Below are 15,922 nucleotides of genomic sequence, written 5' to 3' on the forward strand. Positions count from 1 at the left end.
TTACAAATGTTGTTGATAATAACCATTTCAATTACTAAGAAAAAATTTGAAGACAGAATGTTATACAAGAGTCAGAATCTCAGCCTCTTCAATTAAGCTGTTAGACTTCTCAATAAACATGCGCTGAGACCTGACTGAAAACATGGATAATAAAGAAGCTTCAGTTCCCCCAGATATGGGGTTACAGAAGAATTCTGAAAATACCCTGGGTTAAATGCTAAAACCAATGAAAAAGTATTAGAACTCAACAATTGCTAGTTAGAGATCTTATGAAAAGATAGATTTGATTTGCACAGCACATTTTAAGAAGCTCAGTGGGTGATATGTTTAAAGGCACTGGAAAGGAAAGTTGATGGCAAAAGAACACAAGGCAGAAAAAGAAGATTGTGGATGGATGATGTGGTATCATGGGTGGATCAAAAGGACTATTCATCCACAAAGAGATTAGTAGAGAACTGTACAGAATGGGTTACCATGGTTGCAAACCTCCAGTCATGGAGGTGCCACATAAGAAGAGTGTTTAGTCAAAAAATGTTAATATTTTTACTGCAGGTTTTTAATATGGAATATTGTACTGTAGATATTATCTGTATATTAGTATTGTTAATTTCACTAGTGCTAAGCCAATGGTGGGAAAGTTGCTTAAAAATTCTTTGCAGACAAGACCTCTATGTTGTTGCTGTGTACATATACTTTTTATGTTTCTTTGTCAGATATGTTTTTGATTACTGGTGGAAAAATAGTATTTATACTGTGATGTGATTTGAATTGATCAATATTGGGATTCAAGGAAACATTAGACAAAAGTCTACATTTAAAATCTGGGTTTTTTTTTTGTTTTTTTTTGTTTTTAAACCGACCTGTAACTCAAATGCAGTTTGTTTGCATTTGCTTTGGCTTCTGGGTGAAGCAAGCAATTTTTCAGCCAAACCAACTTTCCACGTTAAAATTATAGATTGTCTAAAACAGGACTGATTGTAGCCTGAACTATGGAGAGGCTGCTGCCTCTCCATAATATACTAGTGAGCAATCCCACCCTAGTCTTGGAAGGTGCGGAGAATGGACTGTGTCCCCCTAAGGGGATCTTTCCATTTCTGGTTAATATGACTCTGAAACTTGTGTGTCTGAGCAAGTTGTATCAGTCTAGTTTAAGGAGTGATTTTTGTTACACCAATTTCATCAAACTGGTGCAAAAGGCTGTTATTTTGGTTTAAACCTGGCTTATTTCATTTAGGTTCAAGACAATTAGTAATTGGTTAAACTAAACTGAAATAAGCTACTCTTAGACTGAGATAAGTGTCCACACAAGGGGTAGTACCAGTTTAACTAAAATTAAAATTCATTTAATCCTGTGCAACTTTCTTGTATTGACAAGGCCTTGGCGATATGCTCTGCTTGCCAGGAGGGTGATTTTGTTGATGCCATCAGAAAGGAGCTGTTGTTTCTTTGGGGTTCAGGTGATGGCAGTGGCTACAGGTGTCCAGCACTTTTATTCTAACTAATCAGATCTTCCTACAGACTGTTTCTAAACTTACAGCCCCATTTCCTCCTTCCTTCTCCTTCCTTAGTCTAAAAAGGACTCTGAGGGCAGCAGATATTTTTAGACTAAGGACCAATTGATTCGGGATTTGGCCAAACTCTGAGATCCACTTTCATCTGAACTTTTTTTAAAATAAATCCATTTGAAGGTAAACTGATAGGAGGCCTCTTCTGCTTCCTGCATTACCTGCTACAGGGTTGGCTCATCAATTTTTCTCCTCCATCATTTCAGGGATGGGGAGAACATGAGAGACCCAGGTGAGGAAGGGGAAGAGAGCTGAGGAGAGCCCAGCAGAGGAACGGGACAGAACATAATGAAAGGGAGAGACACAATAGACTTATAGTAGGTCAGGGAAAGGATAATCTTGGAGACAAAGAATGAAGGTGAAGCAAGAAGTGAGTATATCACATTTATTTGTGTTCCTGTTACTTGGTGTACTGAGGAAGCAGCAGGCCAGGCCAGGCCAGGCCAAGCCTGGAATAGCCAAAGTGGGGGGGGGGGGGGGGGGGGGAAGCTGCAGGGCAGCACTAAAGGGGATGGGCAGAGCTACCTGCAGGGAATCCTAGCCCTGGATTGGAATAGCAGGGGGGCTGCTGGCCAGGATTGAAGGTGTTCAGGAGAGATGTGTGGGGAGCACATCTGGAATAGCAGGAGGTGCTGATGGTCAGGAATGGGGTCCATCAAGAGAGTTGGGTGGGAACAGAAGCTTTCCCTGTGCCAGTCCACACTGTGTCTGGTGCTATTGCTCTTTTACTTTAATGGAGATCAACTAGTCCCCAAATGTAAAAATAAATACATCTGTAACATTTTCCAGGTGAAACACAGTGCATGCCCTCTGCTTCCTAACTATCCCCATAGCTCAGAGGAAGAGGCCAATAAGGAGAGCTCAGAGGAAGAGGCCAATAAGGAGAGCAGTGGGCTCAGTGCTGAGCTCCTGATCTCCAGAGATGGTGATCCAACTGTTTGCAGGGGAACTAAATATGGTGACCAGAGCTCGGGCTCAGGAACTGCAATGGTTTTCTTGCTGCTGTTCCCTGGCTGAGTTCGACTAGGTCCCAGCTTTTCTGGCGGCAGGCCAGGTGGGAGGAGCTGGTTCTCTGTTTGTGTTGTCAAGCGGGCCATGCTGCCAGGATGTGGACGGTAGAGGGGGGAGGAACGCCGTGGGGGTGGAGTTGGGGAAAGCTCAAGCATGTGACTCTGAGGCTGCTGCTCACATTACATCACTGCAACTTCAGCGGCAGCTCCAAGAAGTAAATATTAAAGGCTGGCTGTGCTCACCCGGTCGTCCTCTCTCCTGAGTCCTGGCATTCCTGTGCCCCTGGGACACAACTGCGCTGCGCCGAACAGGTCACTCCCTCTCCTGTGGCCTGTGTTATTCCCGTACTGAGCAGGTCACGTCCAATCCCGGGGTTGCTGGCGTCCCTGGGCCACGGAGGAGCTGCAGGACGGAGCTTTCTGGTAACTGCTGTCTTTTCATGCTGTCCCGGGGAATCTTGGGATTTGCAGGCACCTTCTTGTTCTGGCTCTACAAGGCTGTGCCTACCCCGTGCTGGCTGTACAGTATGTTGTTCTCAGGACTCTCATTAGGGTGGCCATTATGATGGGTTTGTAGTGGCATAAGGAGATTTGAGTTGACTCAGAAAAACCCTGTTATATTGTTTGAGCATAGGTGTGGACTGTGGACCCTCTGTGCAGCTGGGCAATGTGGCTGAGGGAGCTATTCTGGCCTGTTCCCTAGGAATATTGTCTTCTGGCATGAAAAATGAGCTGAACTTTTCTATTTCCCTATGTTAAGTATCCTCGCACCTTCTTGTCAACTGTCTAAATGGGCCATCTTGATTATCACGACAAAAGTTTTTTTTTCTCCTCCTAATAGCTCTTCTTAATTAATTAGCCTCTTACACTTTGTATGGCAACTTCCACCTTCTCTGTATGTGTATATATATATCTGCTTACTATATGTTCCATTCTGTGTATCCGATGAAGTGGGCTGTAGCCTTTCATGTGACTGTGATCCATCTTGGCCTATCTGTGTGGGTACGGTTGGGAGGCAGCTTAGGTGGAGGGAGAAAGGTGTCAAAAGGGGGTGGGGATGCTTTTTGCACCCACTTGGTGCAATTTTGTTGCCGAGCTGCAAGGTACCTGTTTCCTTATGTCTTCAGCGATAGGATTCAGGAATGGAGAATGCTTGGGGAGGGGGGGTTTCCATTGAGCCAGGCTGTGATCTCTCTTTAGGAGATACTCTGTAAGGTTTCTCTCTGACATGTTTATATCAAGCTCTGCCTCTTCTGTCCGTGTTTTGGGGGCATATCCCATCACCTGCCCCCCCCACATCACCTGGCCCTGCCTCAGTGTAATGTTGCAGCTCCAGTGGTAGGGAAAGGTGATAGACTGATGTGCTATGATGTTTGCAGTACTCCTGTACATTATTCATACTCTATTTGAGGGAGGGGCAGCTGGACTCTTGCCTGAATCCTCCTTTGTTTCTGTAAGTGGTTTTTAATTTATTCCCATGCATAGGTGCTGGTAAGAGGTTCTGGACTGACATCTGTTAGGAAGGGAGGTCCTTCTAATCCCACAACAGGTATAGCACGGGCAGTGGTAGGTCACCTTCCTCACATTACTGTCAGTGTTTCTCATCTTTGACCTGGAGGGATCATATCTAGGGGAGCTGCCATGAGTTGTCCAATCCTTGGCCTCTCTACTGGGTGTGCAAAATAATGCCAGTTGTGGTAGCTTTTTTTGTGTTGCGGACACCAGTCCTACTAGGAACCGACTGAGACCACAACTTATTTCAAACAGGGGCCATCCAATAGAAACAGCTTTTAGTCATTACTAACCTGTGCCAGTTTGTAACTGGTGACCTAGAGATGAAAGTCTTCAGATTTGGTTTTAACCTCTCCAACACTGGTTCCCCTCCAATCCCCTGAAATGTCTTTTATTCTAAATGTGAGCCTTTTTGTTTCTATTCTCAATGTCTATACTTAAACTGCTACAGCGGCATGGTTGCAGTAACCCTTCAGTGTAGCCACTCACTACAGCGATGACAGGGATTCTTCTGTCACTATAGTTAATCCACCTCCCTGAGAGGTAGCAGCTAGGTTGACAGAAGAATTCTTCGGTTGACCTAGTGCTGTCTACACCGGGGGTTAGGTTGGCTTCACTACGTTGCTCAGGGGGGTGGATTTTTCACACCCCTGAGCGACATAGCTTGGTCAACTTATCTTTTTAGTGTAGACCTGGCCCTAGTGAAATGAAAGGGATTAAATCCCCTAGTTTGAATGAAAAGTTGGAGACATTATTAATTTGTATTGCAGGCAAGCTTCATGAATCAGGGACACATAGTGCTCAGTGTTGTACAGTCGTGGTATAAAAAAAATGACCCTTGGTCTAAAGAGCTCACAGTCTAGATTATGACCAGAAATAACATGTGGATGAGACAAATGCATTGGGGTGGTGGTGTCTAAGGGTGAGGTATCAGTAAGGCTGACTAGTTACACATTAAGCAGAGCAGAGATCTCTGCTCACTGCTTGCCTAGTCAGGTGGGGAGTGGATACCTCTGCTTAATGTATGATAATTTGTTAACTTTCCTGTGTCCTTGTCCTCCCGTTCTCCAAATTCCCCATTTGTCTGTCTCATCCACCAGTTACATCTTGTCATAATCTTGATTGTGAGCTCTGTGGGGCACAGACTGTCTGCACAACTGGGAGTTGCAGGCTGAGTCATATGTTGTCAAAAAGATCATTTTAACCTATATTTGAAATAATGTCTCAGATTTGACTTGCTCTTCATTGTTGGTCACATGGGGCTCTTTAGCCTGAACCTGACCTGCCAGTCATTGGCAGTAGGGGAATGCCTTTGTCCCTGAAGTTCCCTCCATTTTTTTTTTGCCTTTCAGGGGCCAGCTGCTCAGCCAGGTGCCTCAGCTGCGGGGCTTTACTGAGGGAAATTCCAGACTTGATTTCAGATTTCTGACTAACAGTTTGGCTTACTATTCCCAGCTGTGTCCCAGGACTGCATTTGCTTTTTGGGAAGTTTTCCCCCTCAGCTCTGCTTCCCTCATGCAGTGTTTGCAGCAGCTGGTGCCCCTTCAGAGAAAAGCCAGAGGGAAAAGGAAGTGTCTTTGCTTCCTGCTTCATCCCCGTATTGAGTGTCTCACTGGGGAGCTCAGCTGGCTCTACAGGCAGAATGCACCTTCCCTCATCAGCCCAGTCTGGGTGGAGTTGGCTTGGCACCCCTTCCCCAGGCATGGAAGGAACCAGATAGAATTGGGAAAACTGACTCCAGGGGCAAGCAGTTTCCCCTTCCGCACTCCCCAAGAGGGGTATGAAGCCAGAAGGGCAGCACACTACATAGAAAATAAAAAATTGTACCTGCAGCCCATACCAGCAGCCACACTCCTGACTGCTGAGGTCCACTACCTCCTCCCCTCAGTCACTGGACACAGTATGGACATTGTCAACACAGGGTTGCTTAATGGTAGCTTAAGTACAAGCAATCATGACTTGATCACATTTATAATGTGCAAACAGAATGAAGTCCAAACCAGTAATATATATACTTGGTGCATCAAAAAGGGCAGTTACGCAAAGCTAAAAACAATTATGAGCCAGATCAGCTGAGAGGAATAATTTAATCAGAAAAATATGAATGATGATTTGGAATTGTTCAAGAACACTCACTTTACTAGATGCCTAAAAACCCTCAATCAAGGAAAAAGGCTGTACTGGTTAAAAAGACATGGTTTAGAGGGGAAGTGAAGGTAGCTATAAAAAAACATAACAAATGGAAGAAAGGAGTCAATACTAATTAATATAATAAGAAACTAGAAATAGTGGAAAATTGATAAGGGAAGCAAAGGGACCCATTGAGAAATCTATGTTCCAACGGCATCAAGAACAATAAGGAGGAGTTTTTAAAGTATATTAGGAACAAAAAGAATCCTAACAATGGTATTGATACATTACTAGATGGAAATGGTAGAATGATTGATGATAATGCAGAACAGACACGTTCTATAAATATTTCTGTTCTGTATTTGGGGGAAAAAACCAAATAATGTCATACCATAAGATGATACTCTTCCTATTGCACTAGTATCTCAGGAGGATGTTAAACAGCAGCTACTAAAATTAGACATTTTTTTAAATCAGCAGGCCCAGATAACTTTCATCCAAGAAGTTTAAAAGAGTTGGCTTAAGATCTTGCTGGATCATTAATGTTGACTTTCAATAAATCTATGAACACTGGTGAAGTTTCAGAAGACTGAAAGAAGGCTAATGTGCCAATATTTAAAATGGTTAAATGGGATCATGTGGGTGATTATAGGCCTGTCAGTCTGATGTCAATTCTAGGCAAGATAATGGTGTGATTGATACGGGACTTGATTTAAAAAAGAGTTAATTGAGGGTAATATAATTAATGCAATATGGATTTATGGAAAATAGATCTTGTCAAAATTGATATCTTTTTTGATGAGATTACAAGTTTTGTTGATGAAGGTAATACTGTTGATATAATACACTTAGACCTTTTAAGGTGTTTAATTTGGTATTGCACAACATTTTAATTAAAAAATCAGAATATAAAATTAACATGACATACATTAAATGGATTAAAAACTGGCTGAGAGGTCTCAAAATACAGTTATAAATGGGGAATCCTCATAGAGCAGGTGTGTTTCTACTGGGGTCCCAGAAGGATGGGTTCTTGGCCCTACATTATTCAATATTTTTATCAGTGACCTGGAAGAAAACTTAAAATCACCACTGATGAAGTTAGCAGATGACACAAAAAATAGGGGAGTTTCAAATAATGAAGAGGACAAGTCACTGATACAGAGAGATATGGGTTGCTCAGTAAGCTGGGTGCAAGCAAACAATATGCATTTTAATACTGCTAAATGTAAATATATGCTTCTAGGAATGAAGAGCGCAGGCCATATTTATAGGATGGGGGACTATCCTGTGAAGCAATAACTCTGAAAAAGATTTGTGGGTCATGATGGTTAATCAGCTGAATTTGAGCTCCCAGTGCGACGCTGTGGCCAAAATGGCTAATGTGATCCTTGGATGCATAAACAGGAATTTCGAGAAGGAGTAGAGAAGTTATTTTACCTCTGTATTTGGTACTGGTGTAACTACTGCTGGAATACTGTGTCTGGTTCAGTGTCCACAATTCAAAAAGAGGTTGATAAATTGTAGAGGGTTCAAAGAAGAGTCTTGAGAATGATTAAAGGATTAGAAAACATGCCTTATAAGTGGTAGATTCAATGAGCTCAAGAAAAGGTTAATGGGTTACTTATTTTCAGTCTATAAAACATCCACCTGAGGAACGAATATTTGATAATACACTCTTCAGTCTCACAGAGAAAAGTATAACATGATTCAATGGCTGGAAGTTGAAGCTAGATGAGTTTGGACTGAAAATAAAGTGTAAATTTTTTTGCTGTGAGGGTAATTAACCCTTGGAACAATTTACCCAGGGTTATGGTCAATTCTGCCTTGTTAACAGTTTTAAAGTCAAGATTGGATGTTTTTATAGGAATTATTTTGGTAAGTTCTGGGGTCTGTGTGATACAGGAGGTCAGACTAGATGATCACAGTGATCTCTTCTGGCCTTGGAATTGATTACTTTATAAACACCAGAGAGTGTGCTAAGAGGCATTTGGGTCCAGTTCCTTTTCTCTGCTGCCACTTCTGTAATAAGCCTCCAGGGATCCCTGCTGATTTCTTCAGTGGACTTCCAGGGGAGAGACAGACCCATCTGGCCCCTGTAGATCCCATGCAATAGAGAGGGTTAGATTTTCTGGGGACTCCGTTCTTCAGCCCCTGGCCAGTATCTTCCCAGAGAGAGATAGAAGGGGTCCTTGTTTTGATTCCTGTGGGTGTGCTCACACACACAAAAAGGGAATTCTTTCTTCTTAGTAGAGAAAAGCCAGTTCTCTGAATGAAAGTTAGGGGATAAAAATAATAAAATGTATATTTTAAAACAAACAAAATAGAGGATAGACCTTTTCAGGCAGAGTACAGAGTCCTGTGAAACTATGCTTAGGAGGTCTGGGGCTTCCCTAGACATGCTATAGCTATTTAACTCTCTGTGTGTTCCTAGGGAAGATACCATAATAGAAGAATGAGGATTTTCTGCCTCACCTAAAAGATTAGGTAAGGATCAGGCTGCTGCTGCGGGTCACAGTGCCCTAACCATCTGGCTGTTGTCTTTGGCTGCCACTGTGGATTGCAACACTTTAACGTCCAGGTTATTGTTCTTAGCTGCAGCTGCTGCAGGTTGCCATGCCTTGTCCTCGTCCCCATCTCCTCCCCTTGGCCATGGAGTGATGAGGCCATGGAGTGATGAGAGTTGGGGGAAGAGCCCAGATATGGAAGAACAAGCAGGCAGTAAGGAACATCTTGGCCCACCATCTGTTTCTTTCTAGTCCTCTCATCTCCATTTTATAAGGCCAGAAGGTTCCTCAGTGTGCTCCAGTCCAAGTTTAACCTCTCACTGTCAAAGATAAATGTGGCTATATTCTGTGGTGGCCAGGGACTCATCATTTCTAACTGGGGAAATTTTTACTTGAAAGAATGTCCTCACTATACAGGCCCTTCACAGGCAGCTGACTCCAGGCAGGCATCACCTCAGCCCCCTCCCATTGGCATGAAAGGTCTCTGTCAACAGCAGCTCAAGAACAATAAAAATAAAAGTGTGAAATGTATTTGACATTCTCCACATGCTTTCACAGTCAATGCTAACATGGATGGTCAGTATTGCAAATATGATCCCCATCAACCTAAAAATCCCATAGTCTGTGGGCTTCTCTCTGAAAAAGATAGTGAGACACAAATTTGTTTCATGCACACATGTGGGGCCTTCATCATGGGCATATCAGTTTCCAGCTCTCTTAGTGATACAGTGGGAAACTTTATGGAAAGCTGAAACTATTTAGAATAATAGGATTATAAATCTACTTTTTCCTTTCTCCTGCCAGAGGCTGTAGAAAAGAATACAAATCATATGGCAAGATGAAGCTGTCCTTGGAGTAAAACAAGAGGGAGAATGCTATTTTACAAGTGGTAGCTGGAACTAGGCTTGGCAAGCCAGTTAATGGCCTGGTCAAATAATGTCAAAATTGACCACTTATCATTTGGTTGTGGTCAAATATTCCAGCAAAAATGCCCTGATGTAGGTGGTGGCCTACCTTTTTGGTTGCATCTTGTTGCCATTCTTTCATTTTTTAATCGAAGAACGTCTTGTCAAACCAACCTAATTTCCTTCTTTGACAGGGTTCCTGGCCTACTGGATGAGGGGAAGCTGTAGATGTGATAGATCTTGATTCTGGTAAGGCTTTTGATACTGTCCCTCATGACGTTCTCGTAAGAAATGTGAAGCAATATGCAGTGATGAGCTGCCAAAATCTTAACAACCGATTCCCTCCTCACCCCAAGAGGGGGTCATTGCCCCCTCACTGCCACCCCCCCCCGGGACTCCTGCCCCATCCAGCCCGCCGCGTTCCTTGACCCCCCCCCGGGACCCCTGCCCCATCCACCCCCCTCCCCTGTCAGCTGCTAGGGAGCGAGGTGGGGAGTCCCAGCGGTGCTTACTTGGGGCAGCTCCCAGATAGCATCCGGCAGGTTCCTCTGGCTCCTAGGGGCGGGGGAGCGTAGCTGGGGGGGAGCAGGGGAAGTGGCCGCTCCCCCCACTGATCACATCAAAAGTGGCGCCTTAGGCGCCAACTCCACGGGGGACAACCGGTTCTAAAAAGGCTTCTAAATTTAACAACTGGCCAGAAGTGGCGCCTCAGGCACTGACTCCATGGGTGCTCCAGGGCTGGAGCACCCACGGGGAAAATTTGGTAGGTGCAAAGCACCCACTGGCAGCTCCCCACCCACACCCGGCTCACCTCAGCTCTGCCTCCTCCCCTGAACGTGCCGCCCCACTCTGCTTCTCCGCCCGCCCCCGCCCCTCCGCCCCCGGCTTCCTGCGAATCAGCTGTTCGCACGGGAAGCCTGGGAGGACTGAGAAACAGGTGGCGGCTTTGCGCTCAGGCCCAGGGTGGCAGAGGTGAGCTGGGGTGGGGAGCACTTTCCCTGTGCGCCCCCCGGGTTACCTGTTGTGGCGCAGGCGGCCCTCCTTGCGTCCCCTGCCCCCAGCTCACCTCCGCCTCTCTGGGCCTGAGTGTGAAGCTGCCGCTTGCTTCTCACCCCCACCCCCCGGCTGATTCGCAGGAAGCCGGGGTGGGGGGGCAGCAGAGAAGCGGAGCAGGGCAGTGAGTTCAGGGGAGGAGGCGGAGCGGAGGTGAGCTGGGGCTGGGGGCGGGACAGGGAGCTGCCGGTGGGTGCTCTGCAATATGTGGTGTATATGAAATTACAATAAGGTGGTTGGAAAATTGATCAAAAGACTGTACTCAAAGACTAGTTATTAATGGTTCAGAATCACACATCTACTGGTGGTCTGTAAGGGTCTGTCCTGGGTCTGACACTTCAATTTTTTAATTAATGTCTCGGCTAATGAAATGGAGAGTATGCTTATCACATTGGCATATGGTGCCACACTGGGAGGGTTGCTAGCACTTTGTAGGACGAGTAGAATTCCTAATGACCTTCTCAAATTGGAAAATTGATCTGAAATCCACAAGATGAAATTCAGTAAAGATAAGTGCAAAGCACTACACTTAGGAAGGAGAAATCAAATGGGGAATAACTAGGTAGGCAGTAGTACTGCTGAAAAGGATCAGGGGGTTATAGTGGATCAGAAATTTTATGAGTCAGCCATGGGATGTAGTTGCTAAAAAGACCAATATTATTCTGGGGTGTATAAACAGGAGTGTTGTATGTAAAAAATGGTAGATAATTATCCCCCTCTACTTGTCACTGGTGAGGCCTCATTTGGAGTTACAGTGTCCAGTTTTGGGCTCCATACTTTAAGAAAGATGTGGACAAATTAGAGAGTTCAGAGGAGAGCAACAAAAAAATAAAAGATTTAGAAAACCTGACCTATGAGGAAAAGTAAAAAAACACTTGGCACGTTTAGTCTTGAGAAAAGAAAACTAAGGGGACCCCTGATAACAGTCTACAGTTATGTTGAGGGCTGTTATACAGAGGATTCTGATCAATTGTTTTCCATGTCAGCTGAAGATGGGACTAGAAGTAATGGGCTTAATCTGCAGCAAGGGCGATTTATGTTGGATATTAGGAAAACACTTCCTAATTCTGAGGATAGTAAAGCTCTGGAATAGGCTTCCAGGGGAGGTTGTGGAATCCCAATCATTGGAGGTGTTTAAGAACAGGTTGGACAAATACCTGTGTCAAGGTTCCTTCCCCACTCTGAACTCTAGGGTACAGATGTGGGGACCTGCATGAAAACCTCCTAAACTTATTTTTACCAGCTTAGGTTAAAACTTCCCCAAGGTACAAACTATTTTACCTTTTGCCCTTGTACTTTTATCCCTGCCACCACCAAGCGTCTAACAGTTATATAACCGGGAAAGAGCCCGCTTGGAAACGTCTTTTCCCCCAAAATCCTCCCCAAACCCTACACCCCCTTTCCTGGGGAAGGCTTGATAAAAATCCTCACCAATTTACATAGGTGAACACAGACCCAAACCCTTGGATCTTAAGAACAATGAAAAAGCAATCAGGTTCTTAAAAGAAGAATTTTAACAGAAGAAAAAGTAAAAGAATCACCTCTATAAAATCAGGATGGTAAATACCTTACAGGGTAATTAGATTCAAAACATAGAGAATCCCTCTAGGCCAAACCTTAAGTTACAGAAAGACACACAAACAAGAATATCCATTCCATTCAGCACAGCTTATTTTCTCAGCCATTTAAAGAAAACAGAATCTAACGCATATCTAGCTAGATTACTTACTAAGTTCTAAGGCTCCATTCCTGTTCTGTCCCTGGCAAAAGCATCTCACACACACACAGAGAGCCTTTGTTTCTCCCTCCCTCCAGTTTTTGAAAATATCTTGTCTCCTCATTGGTCATTTTGGTCAGGTGCCAGCAAGGTTATCCTAGTTTCTTAACCCTTTACAGGTGAAAGGGTTTTTCCTCTGGCCAGGAGGGATTTTAAAGGTGTTTACCCTTCCCTTTATATTTATGACAACCTGTCAGGGATGGTCTAGTATTTAAATCTAATAAATTAGTGCTTCAAAATATTTGATCATTTTTTATGTTATTTGGCAATCTTTGACCAATATTTGACCAGGAAATTCACCAGTTATTTTTGGACCTGTGAAATGCCCAACCTAGCTGGAACAAATTCAGGATACTGGGTGAGTCAGTAGCTGCTCTTGTCCCAGAGCTATCTGCAAGACTCTCAAGGAGCCTTATCTGGAGTTAGACTCCAAGTGATGCTAGACTTTCAATTTGTGAGGAAATGGCTATCTTCTGATGTCTCCATCTCACTGAGGGGGTCTGCAATTGCAAAAACCAATCCTCCAAACAGTACCAGATAGTATCCAAAATGGATACGTGGATGAAGTGATTATTCCTATGGACTCCAGAAAAACATCAACAAGTAGAACTTAGTACAGTGTAGTGGTTGAAGTAAAATGCGTGGTTTAATTACCACATTAAGCCAATGAAGCATAATCTTGGATTTCCTCCAGACGTGTTGTAATGTGGTTGTATGAGAGTGCCCAAGCAAATGATCAAGTCTCTGAACTATAATGTTCTCGGTATGGTCAAGAAAAGGAAGTTTTGTACAAATTATGTTAAATGTCTTCTTAGGGTAAACTACTGTGATGTCAGCCCCACAAGGTTATAGAGCCTGACTCTGGAACGTCATTCTGATTCTTGCAGTCTTACCCAAATGGAATCCCTGTGGCAGATATGATATCACACTTCTTTTGCATTAAATAGATTTCCTAATAGCTATTACCACCAATCAGACGAGTTTTAGAAGTAGATAGCTTTCTTTGGTGGGATCCAGTATTGTACCTTTAATTCAGACAAGTAGCCTTTAAAACTGTTATAGCATTCATTTCCAAGTAAAATTCAAGAAATACTTTTCCTTCTGTTAAGCATCAAATCCAGTCTTTAGGAACATTGGCAATCTTAGGTCAGGGAAGTTGTGTCTCCTGTAATGAGATCTGCTAGGTAGCCACATGGCCATCAAGACATACATTCTCCAAAACACTATATATTGGACATTCAGACTTTAACCTTTGTTAATTTTCAGCAGGTTTTCTCCACACCTTAATGCCCAGAGAAGAATAGAGGATAATATAATGTATTATGGATGTCTATATTTAAAGGATGATCTTACTTCCTACTCTGGAGACATACCACTGTGAAAATCCCATTGCAATGAATCTGTGGACCTTAGCAGGATGAAGAATAGGAAAATTTCCTTTCTTCAAGTAATAAGTTTCACAGATCCAGTCCACTCTGAATACAAAAGGATCATCCAGAAAATTGGCATTAAAAGATTCAGTTTATTTCATTAGGGGAAACTATAATTGTATTTTCTTCAAAATATGTTTAGCACAATCTGTACTTTGGGAAAACAGAACTATGTCATTCTGGCTGTGGAAGTTGTCTCAACTGAAGGGAAGTTCAGGCAGTGGGGCATTCCTCTGCTGCGTGTGACTGACCTTTCTGGTTCTGCACCCCAGCTGCGAGCAGGCTTAAGAACCTATTGTAATGGATCTGTGGACATTATTACTCAAAAAAAAAATTTTTTTTTACCTAAATACAGGTAAATTTCCCTGTTGTTTTGATCCCATGATGTAGTTGTTCTCAGTTTATTTGATCCTCAGATCAGTTCTTCCGCTAATACGTAAATGTGAGATTTGAGCTCATTTTGGCTGGAATTCCAGAAGGACTGATGCATGTAATGTTATTGACCCTGTGGCCCATGCTGGACTGGATTGTGTTAAGGATGGGGCATTTGGAGGCACCTAAATCTACTGAGTATTTGGAGACTTCCTGTTGGAATGGGGGGCTCTTGCTTCCCATCTGATGGGTGTGCTCTGAGTGCAGCCCTTTCACTGGCTGGCCCAGAATCAGCAGACTGTGCCTGACTCCAGGACTGTTTTCCAGCTGAGCATTTGTGGTGATGTCAGAGGCTGTGAGAAGGGACAATGCTTGGCAGCACAAAGTCTGCAGAAAGTTCAACTCCACATTTGGACTAATGCCTCAGAGGGAATTAGATCTACACATGCACTCTGTTACACAGACTGTCACACGCCCTCTCACATGCTCTCTTGCTGTCACACAGATCCTCTCTCATTTGCACAGACCTTTTAATCCATCCCACCCATTATTTTTCATTCTGCAGCTTTACAGAAGATTTTCGGCTTCCTTACAAACTGTTGCAGCACATGGAGTTTCTTCTTTTCTTCAGTGTTTAATTGAATTTGGCCCAAATAGAAGAAGTGCAGTGGTCATGCTGACTAGAGCCAGGCAAAATATGGCCAAATGTTGTGCAGGCATCCCTCACACAGAGCTCCTAAAGTCCTTGCTCCTGACATGCTGTGAACCCCATCCACTATTTCAGTCCTTCCCCCCTGCACCTTCACATCTCTGTTGATACCCCTAAATACTTCCTGGTATCACCTGATAATCCAGTTCTGGGTTCCCTAATCCAGCTTTACTGCTGCACCTCAGTCTTGACCCTAGTGTTCCATTATCTTAAATGTAAAGACAGTAAATCCTGCCGAAGTATTTGGGTTTTGGACATATGGGGACTAGACTGAGATATTCAATATCAATAGTTGAGCTCATTTATTTTGAAGTGACTATCTAGTGAATTAAGACCCCGGTCCCAGTATCTAATTTATGTTTTTATGTAGGCAATGTACTATGGTATCATCCTTCCTTCCTGGCCACTGTATGCAGATAGGCTGTTACTGCTGTTAATGGAAATAAAAACATTTCTCTGCTGGTCTTTGGAATCTTCATGATTTTCCTGCCCATTTCTCAACCCAGTACCAAATCTCTCTCCTCCTTTATTATTATTATAATTTATTTATTTGTATTGCAACAGAACCAGCAGGCATCAGTCAGGGCCCCATTGCGTTCGGGGCTAGACAGACACACTGTAAAGAGTCCATGCTCCCAAGAGCATACAGTTTAGGTCAGTGGTTTTCCAACTTTTTTTCTGGCGACCCAGTTGAAGAAAATTTTTGATGCCTGCGACCCAGTGGAGCTGGGGATGAGGGGTTTGGGGTGTAGGAGGGGCTCAAGGCTGGGACAGAGGCTTGGGGTGCGGGGATGAGGGCTGCAGGATGGGGCCAAAAATGAGAAGTTCAGAGTTTGGGAGGGGGCTCTGGGCTGGGGCAGAGGGTTGGGGTGTGGGATAGGGTCAGGGTTCTGGGCTGCAGGGTGCAGGTTCTGAGGTGGGGCCAGGGATGAGGGGTTTGCGGTGCAGGAGG

The 15,922-nt window shown here is 43.9% G+C and overlaps 1 protein-coding gene across 15 annotated transcripts in view; it reads left to right on the forward strand.

The window, feature by feature from the left end:
• NR1H3 (nuclear receptor subfamily 1 group H member 3) overlaps positions 1-15,922 on the forward strand; it is a 62,014-nt gene that overhangs the window by 2,457 nt on the left and 43,635 nt on the right. For 5 of the 15 annotated variants that reach the window (XM_073348253.1, XM_073348267.1, XM_073348269.1 and 2 more), the window contains exons 1-2: positions 2,727-2,998; positions 9,824-9,878. The exons of 2 other annotated variants lie outside the window; for them this stretch is intronic. The gene's annotated coding sequence lies outside the window, so the exon portion shown is untranslated. Of the gene's footprint in view, positions 1-1,771; positions 1,936-2,726; positions 2,999-8,651; positions 8,705-8,829; positions 8,939-9,823; positions 9,879-15,922 lie in introns of those variants that run through there. 8 more of the 15 variants (XM_073348256.1, XM_073348255.1, XM_073348257.1 and 5 more) reach the window with 6 other exon arrangements.

The sequence above is a fragment of the Lepidochelys kempii genome, chromosome 6, assembly GCF_965140265.1.
Source record: "Lepidochelys kempii isolate rLepKem1 chromosome 6, rLepKem1.hap2, whole genome shotgun sequence".
Taxonomy (NCBI): domain Eukaryota; kingdom Metazoa; phylum Chordata; order Testudines; family Cheloniidae; genus Lepidochelys; species Lepidochelys kempii.